This window comes from Aotus nancymaae, unplaced genomic scaffold, assembly GCF_030222135.1.
Source record: "Aotus nancymaae isolate 86718 unplaced genomic scaffold, 86718_ANA_hifiasm-v0.15.2.pri h1tg000040l, whole genome shotgun sequence".
NCBI classification, from domain to species: Eukaryota; Metazoa; Chordata; class Mammalia; order Primates; family Aotidae; genus Aotus; species Aotus nancymaae.
The window spans coordinates 72,449,698-72,475,677 of NW_026988454.1; the positions used below are offsets into that span (position 1 = coordinate 72,449,698).

Here is a 25,980-nt window from a genome sequence, read left to right on the forward strand (position 1 = left end):
CATAACAATTACACATAAAAACATATGGTCTCATTATATATCAATGCAATACTTCCAGTATAATAACTTTTGTATTCTATTAGCAAGCCCCATGCAGTTATATCATTTCATAGGCAGTGTTATTTATACCACATCAGTGTTTCACATTTTTGAAAAATTCACTTTATTTAAAAATTATGTGTGTGAATCATTTCTTGTTCTAGTCCTTTTGTAATTTGGAATTAAGTGTTCTATATAATTTCGTAGCATTTTCTTAAATCTCTAGTTCCATGATATTTTATCCAACAGAAAGTAATTTAGATGTTTAGAGCTAAAATTTGTAATAATAATACATGGCATTTATTTACCACATAAGGCATACCATTTTCTTTTCATTTTTTTTACCAATTATACACACATAGAAAGTGAAAAAGAAGAATGAAATTCAGATTTAGAAAATGTCAAAGCAAGGATTCAAACAGTTCTTTACATCTCAGATCCAAAGTTCTTTTCCATTTGCTCACATTCACTCCTTTTTAACTGCCTTCAATGTAAATATCTAGCTTTTTTTAATGATAAAAAGTACTGTGTTTAAAGTCTCATAAATAATAATTTTTTGATTTCACTTTATTTTTCAAGTTTACACCATAGAGTTTACAAAAGACACTTTGGTGTCTTGAGAAGATTCTCTATAATGACTACCCAGATGCTCTCTGGGCCATAATGGGATGGATGACAATGACGGTTCGTTCATACCTAGACCAAGTGAGTGACAGAGAGAAGCCCTTGATTACCATCTTCTCTTTTCTGATTCTCACTTACTCTTTCTCCACTATAACCAAGACTTGAAGTCGACCTTCCACAACAAGGAAGCTTTATACTTGATCCCAGAATTTCTATAACTGCATTCCTTGGATTCATTCTTAAGCATAATGGGAGCTTTGCAAAATAAAAATGCTACAGGTTGAATCACATATGGAAAAACAATGGGCCAAATGAAGATAAACAAATTTTTCTGTTCAGTGCTTACAAATGCTAATGTTCTTTTAAGATTCTCCAAAAGGAGAAAATATTCAGTAAATTTTGTCAAGTTTATTTGCCTATGAGAGTTTGATGTAGCTAAATACCTGATAATATTGTTGGCAGAGCCAATTGAGAAACACAGCTTTAATGAGTCATTAACAATTTATATTTTAGGGTTAAGGAAGAATAGTTCAGGAGGACTTGGTAAGAGTACATGTTACTTGGTATCAATGAGCTTCCAAATATACAGTCATGTACCACTTAATGGCAGCAACACATTCTGAGAAATGCTTTCTTAGCTAACTTTGTCATTGTGAGAACATAATAGAATGTACTTACACAAACCTAGATGTTATAGCCTGCTATACAGCTAGGCTATATAGCATAGCCTATTGCTCCTGGGCTATAACAGTACAGCATGTAACTGTGCTGAAATCTGTAGGCAATTGTAACATATCAAGGAACACCTATGTACATAATCTATGTACAAGGAACATCTATGTATCTAAATATATCTAAGCACATAAAACGTTGAGTAAAAATACAGTAATATATCCTCTTAGGACCACTTTGGTATATACATTCTGTAGTTGAACAAAACATCATTATGGGGCATGTAACTGTAATTGCTACTTTTGTTGAAATTCCACTTAAAGCCGCTATCACAGGTGTAGCTAATGGGCATAGTAGTAGATGGAAACAGAGATTTTCTGTTTTTGCATCGTGTGTGCTGATAGTACAAGTGAAATTGTTCATTTTCACCAAGAGATTATAAGGATAGCTACATAAGTACTTTTCCATACATTACTCTCAATGCAAGAGCAGAGTAATAGGTGTCTTTAGTACACCAGACAGCAATCACTTAATCAAGTAATAGAATAATCTTATCTAAGTGTTCTAGTCGGTTACTGAAACAAACAAAAAACAGATCCAGTTGAGCAATTTCTTATTGAACCAGTTTGTTTTTAATGTCAAAGTCACTTACAAAATCACTCCCTTTTAGGAAGTTAGGAATTTAAGAAGTTAGCAAGTAGCTTGAGACGGCCACTTAATTATCCCAGTAGCACATTTGTACTTAGTTTCTGTGTCAGTAAAGAGTTGTAATAATGCTAGAGTTTATTACCATGTGTATATGTTTGGTGTTCCCAATTAAATTATGATCTTAAGGTGATGCCTACTTACCCACTACTTTTGAATCTTTTCACTGCTACCCTGCATTTTACAATGCAGGCATTCAACACATTTGATTGACTTGCCTCTCAGGCAAATAGCATAGCTCAGTCTCTCACAGTTGTATATAATGAACAGGGCCTTATTACGTTGAGTTCAGGTGTCTTCAAATAACTATTTTAGTGCCTGGATTTATTTAAATGATAGTGTAAATATAGAAGATTTCTTTTTTTCTTCAGGAGAATCACTTGTTGCCTTTTCTCAATGGCATCCCATTTTCTAAAATAAGAAAAAGAAAACTCCAGTATAAATATGTAGTAGTGGTGAAAGGTCCATTTGTACATAAAACCAGAGATTTTACCATAGACATAGTGAGCTGTTGATGACAGTCTTTAAATTTCCCATTTTTTGTTAAGAGTTTTGTAATATTTTGATGTGAATTTTCATTGAAACATTGTAGATTGCAGAATTTTTTAGAAACAAGGAAAACTCAGTAACTGCAAATGACTCTGTGACCTAATCCTTCAGTCAAAGAGTTTGCATCACAGTAAGTCCACTAGGTATATAGCTCGATTTTAGTCAGAGGAGAAAAATTATATTTGCCTTCTACATAGCAAAAGGCAAACATTAATTTCATTTAATGAATATCTATGATACGAACTAAATATTTGTGTCTCCCAAAATTCATGTTTGATATCCTAACTCTGGCATGTGATGGTATTAGAAAGGGAGGCCATATGGAGGTGTTTAAGTATCACGAGGGCACGTGATAGGATTAGTCCCCTTATTAATAGAACCTGCAGCACTCACTCTATTCCCCTCCTCCTTTCTCCTCTCCTTGCCTGTCCTGTACCTTGAATTTAGAAAGTGAGGCCATTTGGAGGTATTTCAGTATCACGAGGGCACGTGATAGGATTAGTCCCGTTATAAATAGAACCTGCAGCACTCGCTCTTTCCGCCTCCTCCTTTCTGATCTCCGTTTCTGTCCTGTGCCTTGAATTTCCCACCTCCAGAAGTGTAAGCAAGAAATTCCTGTTGTTTATAAGCCATGCAGGGCATAGTACTTTGTTATAGCAGCCAAACTAACTAGGACAGTCTAAAACATGTTTCTGAGTCTGTGAAGTCTTAGAATACTTAAGTCAAAGGCCTGGCAACAGCGTTTGCGGGTGAGTTGCGGACTATTTACCCATCAGGTAGGTGACGCTTTTCCTTCTAATTCTCTATTAACACTACTAATGGACTTTGAAAAATTTGCATTTCTTCAACAGCATTATTCTGCCTCATTTTCTTAATACTATCCTGTGGGTTTTGTCAACCTCCCTTTTTATCTAATTCTTCAGTCTAAATTAAATTCAAACAAGCGTACATCATTTTCTATGAATATTATAAAACCTACAAAGCAAACTCTTCCGTGAACATAGTAAATAACACTTCTGAAGGTAATATTTAGGTGCAATTTTGAGCAAAGTCATCCTACTTTGTACTGGAACTAGATAATTAACATAAATTGCTTAAGATAACATTAAGGACTTAGCTGTGGGAAAACTCGGCAATGCAAGACAACTAAGGCTTTTTTTCTCTTCATTAGTTCAAGTGAACTGCCTAGGTATTCTGTATTGAAATCTTTCCTTCTCTTTCTCATAGAAATGGCTTTTCTCGGACTAGTTGTTGCAGGTGACGTTGCTTAGTAAGCAGGATCTTCCAGCATAGAAAACGGAAGACTGTGGAACAGATACCATGACCTATTTCTTCCCAATATTCTTCTCCTATCTGCCATTCAGCCATCTTCAAAATTCAGGCAAAAGCTGGAAAGTAGGCTTCAAGGCTGCTATAACTTCTCTGTGCTACCAGTTTTCCTCTCAAGAAGCCTATCTGTATCTGAAGTCCTCTTGGTAGACAGACAGAAAGACAGCTTGTTCCTAAACAAGGGGCTGTTTCCTTCAGGTGGTTTCCCTACAGCACAGACATGCTAAAATTGGTTTGCCCTTTGTCTCAGATGGCTTATGCCTGTGTAACCAAGGCAACTGACTGTGGGTAACCCCCCATATAGGTACCAAGGAAGGAGAGCTAAGCAGAATCCTGGCACAATTAAGACCTGAAGAATATCTCAATTTATAGTATTCCTACTCATTTATTTCCTTATATATAATCCTCTCTATTTAATCATATATTACTTCATAGAATGAATGCCTAAAGAATCTTACCACTCAGTTATTTCCATATATATATATATAACTATATCTTGGTTTATATTCAGAGGAATGCCTAAGAGTAGACACAGTGCAGAGCATGATTTAAGGGAAAAACAGTTATACCAGGACAAGAATTCATGGCCCAGGCGGCAGCATTCAGTATCGTAAAGATACCTGCTGTATGGCAGGCTTAGGGCAAGAGCCACTCCTCCTGATAAAGGAGTTGTAGGACCTTGCTCCAGTTCTTGTGGAAGGCTGCCCTCAAACTGGCAATCCCTTGAGCATCTGAGGGCTCAAAACCCCTCCTGATAATCGCACCTTGGTAACTGTGAACTTTATCAGCTCTTATTACTGTGCTCGCTCAAAAAGCATCTTCCTATAGAACTCATTGGAAGCTGCCAGCAGGTGGCAGTAGACCCTGACAGCTCTGTCACTGCTGTGAGACTTAGCATCCTTCTATAAATCTTCTTAGAAGTAGCATGCCCATAGATGGAGGTATTGCACACTGCACCCTCTTCACTGTGCACAGCCCACCTCCATGCCTCGGTGACCTAATGGGGGTGGATCCCTTGTTTTATTGCTGAGGATCCTATCACTATCCTTAAAGATGACTTCACTCACTACCCTGCCCCCTAACCTATACACAATAAATACAGACACTTCTGGATATTCGGGGCCTTGCGTGACTCTGCTTATAGGTGGCGTGGCCCCCCTGAGCCCAGCTATGTTTTCCTTGTACTTCTGTGTCCTGTCTCTTTATTTCTTGGATCCTGCGCCTCAGCACAGCATAAGGGACACCCCACTACCTTGTGGGGCCCTTAGCCCTACGACTGATTCTAACCCAAAGTGTGAGAAACAGAAAATAAGTTGGTTGTTCCCACTGGACCCTCCTTTTTAGATAGCTGGAAGGTACTTTCCTCCTCTTCTGCGAAGGCATGACTTAATCAGGGGCACATTTACATTCTAGCCTGACTGCTGCTGCTGCTTCTCTTTATTCCTCGCTTCTAAACAAACATGACTGTGGCCATACTGGCCTTTCTTTACCTTACATCAAAGAATTTACTACAAAGGAGCCATAAAAATGAATGTAGTCCTTTACTACCTATTCTTCAGAGACACTGTGTTTTGGTTCCCCATTTCTACTTGAGAAAGGCCAAGGTTCTAGAGAGGAGAAATATCTAAAACTACCTCATAAAGTCCAGAACTTAGGTAACTGGAAATATGGAATACAAGGTATTTCAGAATCAGTATAATGTTGGTTTTTTTTGTACCTACAGAGAGAGTTCATGGTGTAAGGAAAAAAGCACAAGAATTCTGGTGACATTAATGCTAAGTTTGAATTACCCATCAAGCTTAGCATTAAGCTGAAGAACTGGTTAGCTCTTTACAGAACTACAAGTTAGGATAGTTATAAAGATAACTGCAAGGCCAAAATTAGGAACCAGAAATTTTGCTTACTTCAAAACATCTCTCTGAACCATCTCAGGCCTTCTTTGTCCCTGAAGCCCACAGATCCTTGCTTATTCTGGGACTTCTTAGCTATCTATGGTGGTTCTGGACAGGATAAGGCAGTCACCTCTGAGAGTTCCTGATGGGAGAAGGGCACTGCTCTCCTTACTGTTATATTTCAAAACTTATCTCAGATCTTATTTCCTTTGTCTTTTAGAGCCCTCAATGAATAGAGTCCCTTAAAATTCCTTTTGAGAGAATTCTTAGTGCATAATTTATATCATCTTCAGCTCTTTTTTTCCCTCAACCTTCCGTCTGGGCAATTTTTTTTAACCTATTATGAGGATGGGACTAAAACAAATGAATATTCTTTAGAACCTTTTCTGTCCTATACCTAGGTTAATGTTCTTGAACTTTTCATTAAGAGAATGTAGATTTTGATAAACTTCATATTTCTACCAAGACAATTACTTCTTCTGTAAAGCAAATGTCTCAGGATAAGCAGGGAATGTGGGGAGATGGTGCTAACTTAATCACACGCTGTTATATGCTACCACTGGTGTGCTGCTTAGGGCTACAGGTTGATTGTGTAGCACAAGTGTTGATGTAGTTAAGTACAGTAGTTACAAGCAAAGGGAAGCCTCTCCAGGAAAGGCTTCAGCTTAATATTCAAGATTGATATAAGGATTGATGTATATAGCAGTCAGCCCAGTGCTTGGCAAACACAAAGGGGGCCAGGGAATGGCTACTAGCTCTTATTAATAGTGACATGGAAATGTCAAATTTAAAAAATGGCTACTGATGTGGTTTATACTTCAGTAAAAGTATATCTTGTCTACTAGATTAATGCAATTAGCAAATACGGTATTAATGGCTCCACTCCTAAACTTTTTTTTGTGTGTTAGATGGACTGATTTGACTAGATGGATACTAATAGTCTCATCCCAGATAATTCTTATGTAACACTCCCATGGAGAGATGTTTCTATACAAAGGATATATTAGATTTCTATGCATAGGATTATTTTTCCCATTCATGGTGAAAAAATACTTGATTTTTGAGTATGGGAGGGAGAGTGTATATAGATTTTTCCCATATTTCCAATATTCTCTGACTTCCCTCTATGCCCCCATTGAATAAAATCCTATGCATTTTCTAGTCAAGCGTGGACTAAAAGAAGGGAAATTTTACTAGACCCTTCAAATCTCAAGATTCTGGATTTTGGGGAGAGGGGAAGGAGTATGGAAGTGAGGATAGAGAGAATGAGCCATCTACCTAGTGTGTTCCACAGATGGATGATTGATGGCACTAGACGAATTAAGAATTGCATTTTGCTGGGCGCGGTGGCTCAAGCCTGTAATCCCAGCACTTTGGGAGGCCGAGGCTGGTGGATCACGAGGTCGAGAGATCGAGACCATCCTGGTCAACATTGTGAAACCCCGTCTCTACTAATACAAAAAAATTAGCTGGGCACGGTGGCGCGTGCCTGTAATCCCAGCTATTCAGGAGGCTGAGGCAGGAGAATTGCCTGAACCCAGGAGGCGGAGGTTGCGGTGAGCCGAGATCGCGCCATTGCACTCCAGCCTGGGTAACAAGAGCGAGACTCCGTCTCAAAAAAAAAAAAAAAAAAAAAAGAATTGCATTTTGTTGACATTATCTGGAAAAGATAGAGTGAAAGAGTCCAATCTTATTATTATAAAAAAAACACTCAGATACTAGGTACTAAGTCTAACTCAATCGCTAGTCCACTGGGCTTTTAAATGTGATGAAGGGCTGGCAGGGAATGAAGAGAGTCTAAAATCGGCCCTCTTATGTTATGACAACTCACCTATGTAGCATTCAGTAATTTTCCAAGTACATCTTGTAGAAATACAAAGTATGTGGAGTAAGGAGCAAGAAAACTTTTGAAGAGTCATAAGTCATGTCACTCAATATGCAGAGCAATTCCCTAATCCACTCAGGTTCTCATTCATAGCTATGGAATCTTGTTTTACATATATTCCTCACAGCCTTTTCTGAGTTGTTAGTAGACTAAAGTAAGATTGTGTTTTTAAAAAACAAAACTAAATTGAAGTAAATTGAAAGACAAATAGTTTCAACGAGAGAAGTAAAATATTAATATAACAGCCTACAGCTAAGCATCGAGGCAAAGTATAAAAAATATCCACAAAACCAAAACATCAGAACCACAAACCCAGCACAGTGTAAGGTCATTTATCATAATTGCTGTATTCGATCATAAGACAATATGAATTCTGACTAAATTATGACAGTGTAAATGTTGTTCAATATGTTCTCTATATACAAGAAACTATATAATTTTTTTTAAAGAATGACAAAATAACCAAGATTTTTAAGTGCCTTTTAAGAGTTAGAAATGAACCATAAAACAAATTGTTCAAAATGACACGTTCACAAAAGGTTTAAATTTTGTTTCAGAGACAGCCACAGGCTTGTGGAGTTCTGTGCCTAATTCTTAATGAATGCTCACAGATACACTGACCAGGGGAAGCTTAAAGGTGAATAAACAGGACAGTTGTCCTAGCAACTCTGTCCTCTGTCCTGCTCTAGAATTGTATAATGAAAGAAATACATCTTTGAAAATTATACACATTATATTTTTCATATACTACTTTTTAATATTTAATGGTGCAGGGTCATGTAATATGCTACTTCCTGCCACTAATTTTAAATAAAAATTTTAACTCCTTTTTAATTTTTCCTATTGCTCATTCATTGCAGAATATCCCAGTTTTACTAAGGCAAGACTATTCTCTCAAGGGCTATCATCCCACAGAAACCATAGCAGTTTAGTCAACAAGAGACCAGAACAATTGGTTCTACATTCTACTCCATTAAGTAAGGTAAGATTGTAACATAATGAAATGCTCAGCTGTATAGTTTATTCAGTGAAAAGAATATTATGGTTATATTTATCCATTTCAACAACATTACAATTATCTCCCTCCAATGTTTACATTACAAAATTCTTTCATTAAAATATGTTAGTAATACTTCTCATTCATGCTGCTTCAGTCATGGTAATAAATTGTTTAAAATTTTCACTGAAAATGAATATAAGAGGATCTTCATGCTTATATTTTTTTTTACTTAAAGGCAGATGCTAAAGAAAATATTTCATAATCAAATAATTAAATTGTTTATTGTTTGTAAATATTTGAAAATACATGCTTAACATGTGTGAAACTATAAAAATAGAACAAATTTTACCTGTAGACATTTGACTGTTAAGATAGAGTTTTCATTTCTTTTTTCCCTTTAATGCGATTTCTTAAATTGCCTGAAAATACTGCCTGACAAAAGTGCTCTGGCTAATACTGTAATTTAGAAGAGCATTGAAATGTGCCCTCAGCTAGGAAAGTCACAGGTTCTTGGTTCTCCTGTTACTCATGCAATGGGGAGTTTATAATGGAAATGACAACACACCATTAACTATAGCACTGCTTGCGGGCATTGATATAAATATCATTACAGATTAAAGACCTCTGCAAGAATTTAGTCAAGTAGGTTTGGCAAATAAACTATTAGAGCTGAAGATTAAATTGTGATAGACAAAATAAGTAGATTTTCTGGCTATATTCTCAATTTCATTTGTTTCCCAAAATGGCAACAATTCTTAGTTTGCAAAGTGCCTCATATGTTTGTCCTGCAGCTAGGGAGTGCAGCCAAGAGGTGTGGAAGAAAACCTGAGGTTATGGCTGACAATGAGAGGATTGGATAGAGGGCTTTGAACTCTGTGTATCTCAGTTGTGACTCACAGCCTTTAAGTCATTTACAGGAGCTGAAATTTCAGAACTATTAGGTACTGTACATATCCACAATCCTCACCCTTTTGGACTTCGTGGCCTTATAGGATCCTTTTGCCAATCTCCTATGTTTTGAAATCTCTTATGATAGTTTTAAAAAGCTCAAAACTACAATCTGAAAACATATTTACCAGTAGTACCAACTTGAATTATAAAAATATAGGTATGTGATATGTTTTGATTATTTAGATCCCCCCAAAATTCATATGTTGAAACCTAATTGTCAGTGTGAATGGTATTAGAAAATGAGGCTTTTGGGATGTGATTAGGTCATGAAGTTGGAGCTCTCATCAGTGAGGTTAGCGCCCTAATAAAAAGGACCCCTTTCACTATGAGCAGACAGTGAGAAGGCTTCATCGATGAAAAAGTATCCTCACCATACACTGAATTTATTGGATCCTTGATCTTGAACTTCACAACCTCCAGAACTGCAAGAAATAAATTTCTGTTGTTTGTAAGCTACTCAGCTTTACAGCACTTTGGTATAGCAGCCTGAACTATAACTTAGAAATCTAAGACAGGACAGTATGTAAGTGGGAGTATTGGCATGTGTGTGTAAAGATGTGTATTTGTGAACATGTGTGTGTGTTTCCTCCAAGGAAATGTATTTATTCTCAGTTTTGATTAGCCTATTGATTCATTTTATTTTTATGGAGATCATGACCCATGTGGGCAATGACATTTTCATCTTATTTTGGGCAGGTAAAAATTAAAATCACACATGTCCAACTTGATTTTTAAATGTGTTCACATCATTGGAGACTGTGGCTTCCAATTATATTCCTACTTTGGTTTAATGTGCTAAATTTTTACCTATTTCTAAATCACACTATAATACAGTTATCGGGGAAAACATCCAATTACTCTAAATAAAAATTATGTTAATTTTTTTCCATCATCCATTTTGTTCAGGTGTTCAAAGTTTGTACGTCCCATATGTGTGAAATAAAGTTTAAGATCAACATTTCCAAACATGTGTTTGAATCGGAAAAGATAAGTTATACAAGGGCCACTATAGTAAAATTAGCTGCTTCTCTAAGTTGTCCCCTTCAGAGAGAAAATTGAAAATGACACTGAGAGCAATGGAAGGTTCTGGCAAAATTTTATCATATTGAGATATGAACAGATGGATGAAATCAAATATATGCATACAGAATTCTTAGTTTTATATCTTTTTAAAAAAATTTTCTCAAAAGGAACTAAAATTTTTCAGGTCAATGACTCATCAAGAGCTTATAATAAAACCTGAGAAGATAGATACTATAATTTTTTTAAAAGCTGGTGTATCATAGTATGTGGTGGCAGGACTAATTAAACCCAGCTAATCAAATCCAAACAAAGGTCAATGCAAGAATTGAGGTGCCCAATGTCAGGCAAAATTGGTAGATGTTTTTTGTCTTTAATGACTAAAATATAATACAAATTGTGTTTGTTAATAATGCAAGACTGATGACATCTAATCTCCCTAAGCTTCATCTTCAGAGAACAATGCCCAGAAGTGAGGGACTGAGCAGTGTAGCAATAGCTTGAGAACTTTCCCCACTAGTTGGAGGAACTAGGATTTTTATGTGAATACATTTGGGAATAGCATGGAGTTTGATTTTATGTGAGGACAGAAGTTTTGAGTAAACGCCTTTCCTTATGCAATAAAAGTGCATATTTTGGCTAAAATTAATTTAATTGTCAACTAATTGATATGTCAAGTTAATGAAAAAGATATATAATTACCCATAATCAATAAAAAGTTGACATTTTTTATTAAGCAAAAATTATATATTCTTAGAGACCAGGCATGTTCTAAGTGATTTGCCAATTATTTTTAAGACACTTAATCCTTGGAACAATATGAAGTTGGCATTATTAAAATCCTAATTTTACAGATAATGTGTGTGAGGCCCAGGTCCCCAGTAGTGGGCTGCAGGACTGGAATCAAAACAGGCAACTTAAATCTGTATATATATTAGGTCATCTCTAGGACTGGTGGCAATATATGAGAATAAATGCATGTGATGGCATCTGGATTCTTTGGAATGCTCAGGAGTTGGGTTAGGCATTTTGCAGAGCAGTAGTGGGCCAGATGTAGGAGAATTTGAAATACTTGTAATTGTCCTTTAACTTCAGTGTCTCATGCATTTATTGACATAAGGAATTATATCTAATGTATGTTCTCAAAGCAAATTCCATATACAGTAATGCACGTCAATTATAAAAAATTAATAGCTTTCATTTCTTCCACACGTATGTTTATTGTGGCACTGTTTACAATAGCAAAGACTTGGAACCAACCAAAATACCCATCAAAGATAGACTGGATAAAGAAAATGTGACACATATACACTGTGGAATACTATGCAGCCATAAAAAAGGATGAGTTCATGTCCTTTGCAGGGACATGGATGAATCTGGAACCATCATTCTCAGCAAGCTGACACAAGAACAGAAAACCAAATACTGCATGTTCTGACTCATAAGTGGGTGTTGAACAATGATAACACATGGACACAGGGAGGCGAACATCACACACGGGTGTGTTGGGGAGTCGGGGGCAGGGGGCTAGGGGAGGGATAGCAGGGGGTGGGGAGATGGGGGAGGAATAATATTAGGAGAAATACCTAATGTAGGTGATGGGGGAATGGTGGCAGCAAACCACCATGGCACGTGTATGCCTATGTCACAATCCTGCAAGATCTGCACATGTACCCCAGAACTTAAACTAATAGCCTTCATCTTAAAGATGAAGGCAATACAACTGTCTCTAAGATTCCATGAAGTCTGGCAGCAATATCTAACTTTTATTGTACTATTTTACTGATTTATAAACCCTATTGCATCTTTTCTATTTAGGGACACAAGTGTGAAAATGTATGTAAAGATAAATGGATAGGACAATTATGTGTATGTGTTTGAGGGGTTTGTTTCTCTCCTTGCTATATTGTACTTTTATATTTTGAAGCTCTTCTATAATGTCATAAAATATTTAATTTCTAGGTTTAGAGTGCCTTGAATTTGGGTTCTGATAATAATTTAGTTTATTTAGACATCTTGAGGAAAATTGTCAGCAAAAAACACGTTTTATTTTTTGAGACAGTTTTGTTCTGTCACTCAGACTGGAATGCAGTGGTCCAATCCCAGCTCACTGCAACCTCCACCTCCTGGGTTCAAGTGGTTCTCCTGCCTCAGCTTCCTGAATAGCTAGTACTACAGGTGCCTGGCTAAATTTTTGTATTTTCAGTAGAGACAGTGTTTCACCATGTTGGTCAGGCTGTTCTCAAACTCTTGACCACAGGTGATCCACCTGCCCCGGCCTCCCAAAGTGCTGGGACTACAGGTGTGAGTCACCGTGCCAAATCAAAACCACCTTTTAAATAAAATTCTTAGAATTAAAATTATGAACAAAGGAGTTCAAGTCCATATTTTACTGGAAGGAGGTAGACATAGACATAGTGAAGTTGAAGATGGAAAACCAGACGAAATAGCAGACACAAGAAGATTAAAAACATTAGAACATGAGTAGAGATTAGCTGACTCAAGCAGTGGCTAAAATTGAGTCAGCTATACCACTACCAATTTAGCATTCCCCTTTAATTTAGAAATTATTGATGGAGAATTGCAGAGGGCTGAAAGTAGGCCAGCTATGATATAACGAATGTTGCAAAGAGAGAAGACAAATGTATGCACTGTAATAATCATGGCCCTACTGCTCTCCAGGAAGAAACTGTATTTTCATTTAAAAAAGGGTAAATGTTCTTTTAATTTTCAACAGTAAGTTTGTCTTATCCAATAAACTGATGCAACAGGTCCTGGATGGTTGAGAAACCACTTCTCAAATATGATTCTGAGTATTCTCACCATATAGTAGATAAACACAGCAGTTAGGAAGGGTTCAGTATGAAGACATAGCTGGGCATACATCTTAAGTCTACCAATTAGGTATGTGGATATGAGCATATTTCTTAAACACTAACTCTTGTTACCCTTCCCTTTAAATTGAGGAAAAAATAATAGCTACCAAATAAGTTTGTTATTGAGATTTAAGAGAATGTATGTAAATTCCCTGGGACAATGCTCTTGTATAGGAGGCATTAAAAATGGATGTCTATACAGTAGACATTTACAAAAATAATAAAGTTTAAAACATAGGATATTATAGGAGTACATACTGGGTGTGTGTTACAGTAACAAATTTCCTTCAGATGTTTCTCCCCAAATTCCTACAACCATACAACATGTGTTTAAAAATACTATTTCTTTTGTAGGGCAAGCACATGAGACCATATATAGTGGAATTGCCTCTGCAGAACTCAAGGGGAAAAATGATGTTGGAAAGGACAATTTTTTTCTCTGTATGAGTCAGTGTTCTCCAGAGAGACAGTACCAATAGAATATATATCGATATAGATAGATATATAGAGATAAACATATGAGGGAATTGATTAGGGAAAATGGCATATGTGATTATGGAGGCTGAGAAGTCTGTGATAAGCCATTTGCAAGTTGAAGGCTCTGGGATGCAAATAATATAGCTCAGTTCAAATCTGAAAGCCCAAGAACCAGGGGAACTGAGGATGTAATTTACAGTTTGAAGCTACAGCCTGAGAACCTGGAGAGCTGCTAGTGTACTTGAGAGCCTGGAGTTCTGATATACCCGCCCACATTGAGGATGGATCTACCAAACTCAGTTTATTAACTCACAGGCCAATCTTCTTTGGAAACACTCTCATAGACATATGCAGAAATAATGATTTACCAGTTCTCTAGGGATTCCTTAATCCAGTCAAGGAAACACCTAACATTAACCATCACACTCTCAAGTTGAAGCACAGTCAAGTTTTTTTTTTATTATTTGAGTAACCAGTAAGGAGTCAACTAATCTGGGGACTAAGTTATTTTGGTTCAAAAAGGAAAACATTGGTTTCAACAGAGAAGCAGCAAAATGCATTATTTGCTTTAAAACAACTTCATATTACTTATAAAATTCCAGACCTGTTAGAAATAAGCCTTGAGAGATCAACTGTCCTGGTAGTATTCATAAGTTTGTTTGAAAATCAAATCATTATATTAATATGAATTTATCACAAATGAAAATTACTGAGTTAATGGTTATGATTTTTCTTATGTATTCAATACATTTTTTATAAATATGAAAGCAATAGAAATTATAGCTAAAATAAGAATAACTTGGAATAATATTGTATCTTCTTTAAAGGCTTAAAATTAAAACCCTTTGAATAATTTTTTTGCTAACTCATGGAATAATACCAATAATTTAAATATTAAAATAAGTTGATTTACTGCCTTAAAAGCTGCAGGAAAATCTTGTGGCTTAATTTCTGTGTCAATAGAATATCTACTGAACTTTTATCAGAGGAAAAATAAAATATAATGCTGTACTAGTTCATTCTCACACTGCTGATAAATACATCTGAGACTGGGTAATTTATAAAGGAAAGAGTTTAAACTGACTCACAGTTTAGCATGGCTTGGGGAGGCCTCAGGAAACTTACAATCATGGCATAAGGGGAAGCAAATATGTCCTTTTTTACATGATGGCAGGAAGGAGAATAATTAGGAAAAGCAGAAAAAGCCTCTTATAAAACCATCAGATCCTGTGAGAGCTCATTCTTTTTCATGAAAACAGCATAAAGGTAACCACCCCCAAGATTCAATTACCTCTCATTGGATCCCTTCCAAGACAAGTGAGGATTATGGGAACTACAATAAAATCAAAACTCTTTGAATAAATTTTTCCTAGCTCATGCAATAAATGCCAATATTTGAAGTAATAATTAAGTTGACTTACTGCTTTAAAAGTTGCATGAAAATCTTGTGACTTAATTTCTGAGTCAGTAGAAAACTTATTCCCATTGAAGAACTTGTATCTGGATAAAAACAAAATATAATGCGTAAAGCAGCAACCTGTACTTTATTCCAGTTTTATTTTTATAATTCTTTTGGTTAGTAAAGTTCAGCAGTTTTGACTCCAAATATTTACATCTGGGTAAATTTATAATGGAATAACCATGGAGTTTTCCCATGGGAATTCTTTAGAAACAATACAATATTATGTGAGAAAGTTTGGGCATGTTCACTTTGGAAAGGGGGCAACTTATAGCTTCCTGAGAACTTAGTTCAGAGTTAAGGAAATTTAATGATTATTTTTTAAAAGTCGCCCTCTTCTGGAGGTGATAAAGGAGATGTCTATTCTACAGAAAGTGTTGGGAACTCCTGGATTGACTTTAAAACTCTCCAGTACCTCTGATCAACTTCATCCCTCTGGGATCTCCTGATCATACTAATCATTGATGGAAAGTAAATAAATTTTTGTATCCTTTGTCCAAGATGAAAGTCCATTCTTAGGTACCATCTTTGTCTAGGCTAAGATTTCATGGGGTAGATGTTGAGTAACCAAATTTATTTTCATTTTAAAACAAGTTTATACTGCTTAAATTAGTAAGCAAGCCCTCCAGTCTTCAACACAATTAGAAACACTATGAGGGAAAGTACAGAAGTTTTATGTCTCAAATTGGCTATTGTTGTGTGCATGGGATATGCCAGGGATTGTCACATATATAATCTCATTGCAGTGTTTGACAGCAGTCCAGTGAAGTATGCATTCATTGTATAGCAAACAAATGTCTACATATCACGAACTATAAGGTCTGGAAACAAGACATTAAAAAAACTTTTTTTTTTCCCAAAGAGTTTACAGAGTATTGGAAATTTTAAAGATATGTATGATACAGAGTAGTAAGAAGATACATAGCAATTATTTAATAGAAATAAATGTACATTACTGTTGGAACACAAAGGAAAGGAGCCATCAAACCTGGCTTTGTGGTTTAGGGTGGACTCCCCAGATGAGGCTGAACCATTATAGTTGACTTAAAGCTTACCAGGGCAAATGAAGAAGCTTCTAGGCTGAGAAAAAATATGGCAAATGTCTGGAATATGCTGAACACAAGGATATTGGAGAAGTTTGGTCTGACAGTATTGTAGAGGTGAGAGTGAAGAACTAAACAGGTCAGGAAGCTTCTTGTAATCCAGACTTATGATCTTGAACTTCATCTTATTTTTACCTATGAGGAAATAGATACTGAGATTTTGGTGAACTAACTTACAGCATTTTCACAATTAGTAATAGCAGATCAGATTTCTGACTCAATATCTTAGAGCATAATAAAATGTGAACAAGCATATGAAAAACTGAGTAAGCGTATCAACAGCAATACTTCTTACAAGAATGGAATAAAACTGATGGTCAGAGATAGTAATTTACCAAACAGGAAAAGTACACGGGGTTGTATTGAAGGATAAACAAGAACAGGATGTTCCAAAGGAGAACACGTACAGCAGAAACCTGAAGTAAAAATGCGAGGAACAGGAATTGGTTTAAGCAATTTGGATTTTTTAAATTCCTCTGATTTATCTCTCTGGGTTTACTTTAGGGGGTTAATTTTGCATTAATCTTATTTACTACATTAATATATTGGTCTTTGTCCCTGTTCATTGTGTTTTTCTATTTCTGCATTTGTTTCATTTTAGAAAACTTTTTAAATTTTAGGACTTCTTCTTAATTATCTTATTGGCTGCCCGTTTTACTTTTACTGAAAAAGAAAGTGTTTTTTATGGGCCCAATGTACCTTTGAAGCTCTTTGAAGCTATCAGCAAGTACTTTTAAAATGGGTTATTCTCTTTTTCACTTTGCTCCTTCTTTTTCATGGTGTTGTTTTTCTTCACTTCTCTTCAGGTCCGTGGTTAGTCTCCTCCCAGACATTATGAGTGGATGTTTATCATAATTAGTGTACAAAGCTAGGCTTCCTCTGCTAATGTAAAGTATAGGTGTTTTATTGTATTTTTCTTATTTAGTATGTTTGATTACAGGTCCTCAGAATAAAGGGAGAATTTTTAATTGGCAGACTTCACTTTGAGGTTCACAAATTGTGAACAACCAGGAAACATGTGTTCCTTCAAAAGCCCAAACCTTGCTTTTATTGTTCTTTCTGGGAGTCAGGCATGTAAGTGTAATTCTCTTCTGGATATCCTTTTTCTCTTAAAGGTCCTCCTTTCACAAAATTCTGAGTTTCCCTCAGTCTCTGCCATGGTTCCCTCCTTCTGAGGTTAACACCTGTACTGTCTTCTCAGGCAGACCCATTACCGTCTTTAGAGGACAGGATTTGGGGGATGCTCAATGGACAAACACTCCACTACCAGTGCCTCAGAAATAGCGGTGAGTGTCGGGCCAACTAAGATATTTTTGTGATAGTTACCTAATTATTTACCCTGAGTACTGGCCCAAAGCCCATTTGTAATTTATAGAATTAGTTACCTTAAATTCACAGTTTTCCAGAACTCAGTGGGAAGAACTCTTAGCTCTGTGGTAAGTTGCCATTTATATTACATATGTATATGTACACACATATATATATACACAAACACATATAAAAATATCTATAAATATATATATAATATACATATATAATTAAACATATGTTAATGTATACATGTATTTATATAATAAACATAAATGCTATATATACTTCTATATATCATATAAAATATTTTCATTTATAAATATATATCATTTTTTCTTTCCTGATTTAGAAAGATGTAGACTAACATGGATGCTGATGAAGCTGTTTATTAGAAAAAAATGGCAATTTGATTCACAAGTCCTGTTAAAATGCAGGAATCTTAGAATGCTGCTATGATGAGAGATGAGAACAGATTCCAGACAGTGATGAAGTCAGGCTCACAAGGTGAATGTCAGTGTCAGTCTATTCAGGCTGCTATAACAAAACATCTTAAATTGGGTGTCTTGTAGACAGATATGTATTTATCCTAGTTCTGGAAGCTGGGATATCCAAGATCAAGGTACTGGCAGATTCAGTGTCTGGTGAGGGCTCATTTTCTGGTTCATTGATAGTGCCTTCTGGCTGTATATTCCTATGGTAGGAGAATGCAGTTCTCTGGGATCGATTTTATAAGGGCACTATTCCCACCCAGGAAAGCTCCTCACTTATGACTTAATTATTTCCCAAAGACTCTTTCTTCTAATTCTCTCACATGGATGATTAGATTTCAATTCATGAATTTTGGGGGAACATAGTCTTTCAGACCATAGCAGTCAGTTCACTTAAGAAGTAAGAGTGCTGTCCTCCATGGTCTGATAGCAGAAGAGAGGGAAAGGGAAAAATGTACCAAGGGAATAACTTAAGGAAAAATAAAACGAACCGCCAATGACCTGAGGGATAACATTTCATACATAAAATAGTAACATAGCACTTTGAACAAGTGGATAATAAGAGAGCACAAAAATGCTCTTAAATACAAGATGACTGCTACATTTAAAAGTTTAAAGATAAACTTAATGAGTTCTAAAAGTAGAACAAAATGAATATGGACAGAGGGATTAATAGAGTATCAATTCGGGAAGTTCAGTGTTCTATTAGGAGCTCAAAAAAAAGCTGAGGAGAGAAAACTATCAAGAAATTAATACAAGAAAAACTCAAAAGGCATAGGTCCTAATTGAATAGCATAGTTAATAAAAGAGAGTCCCTATCAGGCAGGTTGTTATGCAATTTTTAACACCAGGGATAAAATGAAGACACTAAAAGTTTCCAGGAAAAAAGTATATAAAGGATTGACAATCATAATGGCATTGGATTGGACTTCTTAATAGCAACCCAGGAGACTAAAATAATGGAGCAATGACTTCAGTATTTTAAGGAAAAAATGATTTTTCACCTAGAATTCTATATAATCCAAATAATCAATTAAGTTTAAAGGAATCATTAAGATACTTCAGAAATATAGGGACTTGTAAAAGTTTCCTCTCATGTACCCTGTTATGGGAGTTGTTGAAGCACGCTAAGTGACATGAGCATATGCCAAGAAAGAAGAGAGCCTCATAACCATCAAATAGTAGGTCTGATATAAAAATAGAAACATGACAGCTTAGTAGTATACTTGGAGAGTAAGCCAAATTAGAGCAAAAGGACTTAGGATCCTGGGATTGAGACCTCTGGGGAACAAAGCAGGAAACTCAGTAGTATATCTTCTATAAGCACATTATTTAAAAAAAGTATTAAGAATATGGGAATTTCAAAATATGTGATAAAATGAAGAGACAGGAAACAATATTCGAAAAATGATTATGGTACATTAATTCATTCTGCAGTGAACTAATTAATAGAGACTATATTGAAAACTGAGAAGAGAAAATGTTATAAAGTACACTCAAATTTCCTGTATCATAACAAAGCCATGTGAATGTTTTATAGGAATTAATTTTCCACTCATATATATACAGCAATTTTATATGTATACTCACTCTAAATATAGAACCTATACACAAGTACATGTGTTTCACCTTGATTTCAGGTGACACTCTGCCTTACCTTAGTTGTGTGACATTGTTGGCTAAATTTCTTTTATTTTCTTCACTGTAAGATGAAAATACATATAGATTTGACTTTAGAGAGTTGAAATAAATTTAGCATAATGAATGTAACATTTGCATACTGCCTGAAATACGTATTCTCAATAAGCATTAGCTTTTAATTAGTAGCAGTTATATGAAGTTTTCCTTTATTCATGTATTATGTCAGTTCAAGTGCATTTGTTTCTGCCCTAAAGATATATTCAAACAATTCTGGTCTGCTACTAGATTCCTTTGTTTTTGCTGCCTAGTATATTATGCTTTTATTCTTGTTACTGTTATTCTGTCATTTCAACAGGACCTTGACAGTAGGAAAGTTGTATATGCTTAATCAGCCAACTGGAATCCAATGTCCCTTCTCTAAACAAGTGAATACACACACAGTTAATATTACAATTATAAAATCAGTTAAAGATGTAATTTCTCAACAGTGAAATATGCATAACAACAGCTGTTACTGTATTTAACCTTCTGCTATATTCTAGAAATGTTCAAAGTACCTCAGCCTCTACAACCCTTCAAACTAGTTGTTTTATTTTCATTTGCTCATAGGAAAGCTGAAGTGAAGTGTAATTGAAATAATTTTCCAGGATTATACAACTTGTCACTATTTAAGCTCAGATTTGGACATAGATTTATCTAATTTTTAAATATATTGCTTTTTATGTTACACTATCTTAGGATTTAATAACATTTAAGCATGCAAAAATAAAGTCACAGGCCTTTTTTGAGTTAATAATTTTATTTTAGACTGAAGCAATACTAAACATATAAAAATGTAATATGTAATAGAGAGAAAATAAGGCTTTTCACAATTACTCCATCAAGAGTAAATATACTATTATGACATACTATTTTTGAATGTACATAATAAGATTATATATCTCTCAATCTAGTACTGAAAATATTGTCGTACTCAGTAAAACTAAGTGATTCAAAATGTTTCATTTGATTTTTTTTCAAAATTTTCTTTTTTTTTATTTTTTATTTTTTATTTATTTTTTATTTATTTTTATTTTATTTTTTATTGCATTTTAGGTTTTGGGGTACATGTGAAAAACATGCAAGGTTGTTGCATAGGTGCATACGTGGCAGTGTGATTTGCTGCCTCCCTCCCCTTCACCTATATCTGGCATTTCTCCCCATGCTATCCCTGCCCAACTCCCCACTCAAATTTTTCTGATTAGAAAAGGATAAAAAAAGAATAATATAAGCTTTTTGAATAAATTTCTTTAAGCTTTGTTATTCTAAACAGGAAGAAAACATTATTGGTAGTGGAGAAAATATTTAAAAAGGAGGGTCAGTAGCAATGCTGTGAAAGGCATTTACACATCACTATACTTTGATGCAGTAAGATGTTGTCATTTCTCTTTCTCAATTCATTAGTGCAATGCAGTGGAAACAAGCTATCAGTACGAACAAAAATATTTTTGTTAAAGTGATTCAGATTCTTAGATTATGTTGTGATCCAATTTTGTATAGAGTGAAAATTTAGATGAAACATTGCTAACAAAAGTTCATGAAGATAAATTTGCTTTCCTGTTTTCATCAAGTTATTTCCTAAAACAGTTTGAGAAGAGAAACCTTTTTAATAAAAACAATGTAAGCTATTATCTGCAAAACTTTCAACTCAAGCTACTGAAGTTAGGACTTTATCATAAACACACTATAGAAGAATGATTCAAGGAGTATATATTTAGTCAAAGATACAAATTGGGCCGGGCGCGGTGGCTCAAGCCTGTAATCCCAGCACTTTGGGAGGCCGAGGCGGGTGGATCACGAGGTCGAGAGATCGAGACCATCCTGGTCAACATTGTGAAACCCCGTCTCTACTAATACAAAAAAAGATTAGCTGGGCACGGTGGCGCGTGCCTGTAATCCCAGCTACTCAGGAGGCTGAGGCAGGAGAATTGCCTGAACCCAGGAGGCGGAGGTTGCGGTGAGCCGAGATCGCGCCATTGCACTCCAGCCTGGGTAACAAGAGCGAGACTCCGTCTCAAAAAAAAAAAAAAAAAAAAAAAAAAAAAAAAAAAAAAAAAGATACAAATTGCCCTAAAGAGTAATAACAAGTTTCAGCTGCAAATATGAAAAAGTCCTAGTTGAAATCATGAACAATCCTAATAAGCCAACTCTATCCCAATACATTAGAACTCTCCAGCACACCACTCAAATTCTGAATTTTATTCTTTTCCTAATTAACTCCTGAAACCATACCCCTCTTGCAAGTCACATTTAAAATTTCATTGCCCTTTCTGTATACAGTCCCACAAATGCTCCCCGCTCCTTCAACCTTTTTTGGTACTTATTTATTACTTGGGACATTTTCTATTTTCCATCTTAGTTGTTTCTGTATATCTTACAACTACAGTTAGTGTTCATACTCCTGGAAAACAACGTTGGCAGGCCCATCACTGTGGTGTTTTCTACCAATTCCTCAAGCCTCCAGAGAAACATAGGCATTATTACCCAGAAACTGAAAGTAATAACTGCTTAATCATCTTTCTTCAAAGAAAATAATTTTGGTTGGGGGAAAAAAAGTTATGTTTAGCAACAGATATGACAAATGTGTTTAGGGACCAAATGCGAGAAGTGAGTTTTGGAGGGGTTCTTGTGTTTTAAGTTAAAAATTAGGTCAGGCACCATGGTTCATGTCTGTAATCCCAGCACTTTGGGAGGCTGAGGCAGGATGACTGCTTGAGCCTGGGAGGTCGAGAGCTCAGTGAGCCATGATTGTGCCACTGCACCACACTCGTGTGTGTGTGTGTGTGTGTGTGCTGTGAGTTCTGAAAAGTATAAAAGTATAGACACAACAATTGAGTATTTAAATGGAATTTCTTTATATAGACAGTGGAGAATGCCAGAATTAGAATTTTTTGGACATAACAGTAATGCCCCCTTTGTAAGATAGTTGCCATGAGGAATAAAGAAGTGAACCTAGTGGAGCCCCACTAATATCCCTTCACTTAGAGGCACATGGATAAGAAGCACTGATAGGTCACAGCAATTCAAGAAGAACATAAACAATCACTGGCAATTCTAGCAAGACAGCTAGATAAAAGAGGCTACACCCTTTAAAGTATCTAAATTGGCACTTCATCTTGGTTTGTAATTTTCAGAGATGACCAAAAAAGGCACAAAGGGAAGGCACTGCTAAAGCTAACTTCTAAGGATGACTACCATGCCCCATAAAGAATAGAAGTAGTTACACACCAAGGCGGAAGTTCAAGCCAAACATGGTAGAGGGAAAAGCTGGGAGAGAAGACCACATTTTTGTCTGGATGAGGCTGAGCTTTAGCCATTAAAGTTTTCTGCTCAAGCTGCTTGATATATGACCCAGATAAGTAAACCATAGAAAATCAAGTATTTTGCTTCTTCATTTGTCTGAGTCTGAAAGACAAATAGAATTCATCTCAAATATGAGTATCAGGAAATCACAACGAAGAAAGTAACAAGAAGAAAACTCATGAGTATATAAAATTGCTGTATTTTAAATCACCCTGAAGGTCAATTTTAAGCAGTGTCATAAGAAACAATGTTTAGAAAATGTCTTATTCAAGTTCTCAAACAGAATTCAGTGCAAGACTAATGACTTTCTGATGAGGAAATAGAAAAGACAGTATGACTACTTAAACAAAAGCCCCAAAGGAGATGAGACCATCAGATTATACTTTAAATAAAATGAAACTAATGAAATAAATAATAACTTTAAAAAAATTATCTCAGAAGTCAGAGGTGAAAAATGGAACACTGATTAAGATGAGCCAACCCAGAAGGAGGAAACAAAGCTGACAGAGGTTATATAATAGCAGATTAATGGTATTTTAAAAAATCTTCCTGTATTAAAGACTTGAATTTGCACATAGAAAGGGTTCACAGAGGAATGTTAATTAAAAGATATCCAAACTTAGACATACCTTTGTGAAAGTGTAGCACTTTTAAAAACCTGAAATAAGAATCCCTATACATTTCTAGTTTAAAAATTATTCATTTACAAAAGGGGAAAATATCTGGCCAACTTTAAACTCCCTGGCAATGACCATGCCAAAGACAATGAGGATTAGGAAACAATATTTCTTGATACAGCAAATGTGTTTTTTTTTTTTGATACAGTTTGTATGACTCTCCAAATCTCATTGAAATGTAATCCCCAGTGTTGGAGGTGGGTCTCAGTGGGAGATGATTGGATCATAGCGGGGGCAGATCCCTCTCAGCTTGGTGCTGTCCTTGTGATAGTGAGTTCTTGTGAGATCTGGTTGTTTAAAAGTATGTGGCACCTCCCCTTTCTCTCTCTCTCTCTCTCTCACACTCACTCCGGCTTTTGCCATGTGACATGCCTGCTCCTGCTTTGCCTTCTGCCAAGGGTAAATGTTCTCTGAGGCCTCCCTAGAAGCCAGGCGGATGACAGTGCCATGCTTGTCCAGCCTGCAAAACTCTGAACCAATTAAAACTCTTGTCTTCATAAACAAGAAGGTATTTCTGTCTCAGGTATTTCTTTATAGCAACAAAAGAATGGCTGAACACAATTTTCTTATGTAGAGAGGCAAAAAATTAATAAATGTAAAACATAGTTCTCAGATAAGCAATGTCTAATAAAATACTGCATTTGCATGTATTTCTTAGAAAACATAAGTATTTAATAACACTCTCCAGTGTAAACTTAGAAAGTAATTAAAGCTTAAACTCGTTAGAATGGGACTATATGTACTAAAAGAAACAGAAGTAGCCAATGTATCAAACAAAATAGAGGAAAATCTGTGTAATCACTTTCATATTATAATAAATTTCATGCAAATATCCCAAATATAGAGTGTTTTTGTGTAAATTGATATTACAATCAGTGATAGTATCAAGCTATGATCTGTTTATATAAGCAAAAACACAACAGAGAGAAAAAAGCACAAAAAAAGTACATGTAGCAAACAGAATATAAATAGGCCTAAAATTTAACACTTAAACTAAGACACAGCATGTAAAATCAAATTCTTGAAATATGTTTTAGTTGTGAAAACTGCTCAAAATAAATTAAGTAAAAATATCAACTTCTAAAATGGTACAAACCACAATAACCAAATACATGTATATACACAAATACACACGAGACAGCTAAAAAGTGTTAGCAGACATTCTTTTTGAGTGATAGGATCACTAGTGTTTACTATTTTCTTTTTTATGATTTTGCATATTTCACAATTTTAAAAATACTTTTTTAAAATCAGAAATGTATTTCCAATGAAAAACTACTTTCAAAGAAATAAAGATAAAAATCAAACTACTTTAATACATATGATTTCATTTAATTATTCTTAGATCTTTTAATGTATAGAAATTAGTTCATTACTCTCAATCTAATGGATACAAGTGTTCTATAAATGGCTCTGTAAGCAGTTGTCTTAGCTGGGCCCAATCAGTTATTGGCCTAGTGGAGTCAAGAACCAGACACTGATGTGTATTTGCACTACTGAATTTGCTAATGGGCTTTGTGTGTATGTGTGTTTGCTTGCTTGCTTGGTTCAGCTAATTATCAGGAAATTCAGCATTATAGACAAGTCCAAAGATGGAGAATGGAAAACATGCTGGCTTCTCAGAGACAGAGGGGTGCACGTAGGATCCTATGGTGTTTAGAGGCTTGTTAGAATCGGTATAAATAGTGCTACCTGCAGAACTGGAGAACATATACCATGGAATGGAAAAGAAGAGGGACTGCACCTTTGATAATTCTTCCAGTGGTCTTGGAGTAGCTTTGGCACTTGAAGGCTTTGGAACCATGGGCAGAGGACCTCTGTGTTCAGTGCAGAAATGAGACAAAATTAGCCTACAGAAGAATAGTTCCATAAATGAGAACAGACATATGAATGGAGAAATTGTGCTAAACAGTTTCTTTTGCACAAATTCAAGTAGAAAA

At 35.5% G+C, this 25,980-nt stretch overlaps 1 long non-coding RNA gene across 1 annotated transcript in view; it reads left to right on the top strand.

Moving 5' to 3' along the window:
- Positions 1-3,272: 3,272 nt before the first annotated feature.
- The window catches only part of LOC105711503 (uncharacterized), a 205,172-nt gene continuing 182,464 nt past the window's right edge, over positions 3,273-25,980 (top strand). Inside the window, exons 1-2 of the long non-coding RNA XR_001106023.2 lie at positions 3,273-3,365; positions 8,556-8,677. This is a non-coding gene — a long non-coding RNA (uncharacterized LOC105711503). The remainder of the gene's footprint in view (positions 3,366-8,555; positions 8,678-25,980) is intronic.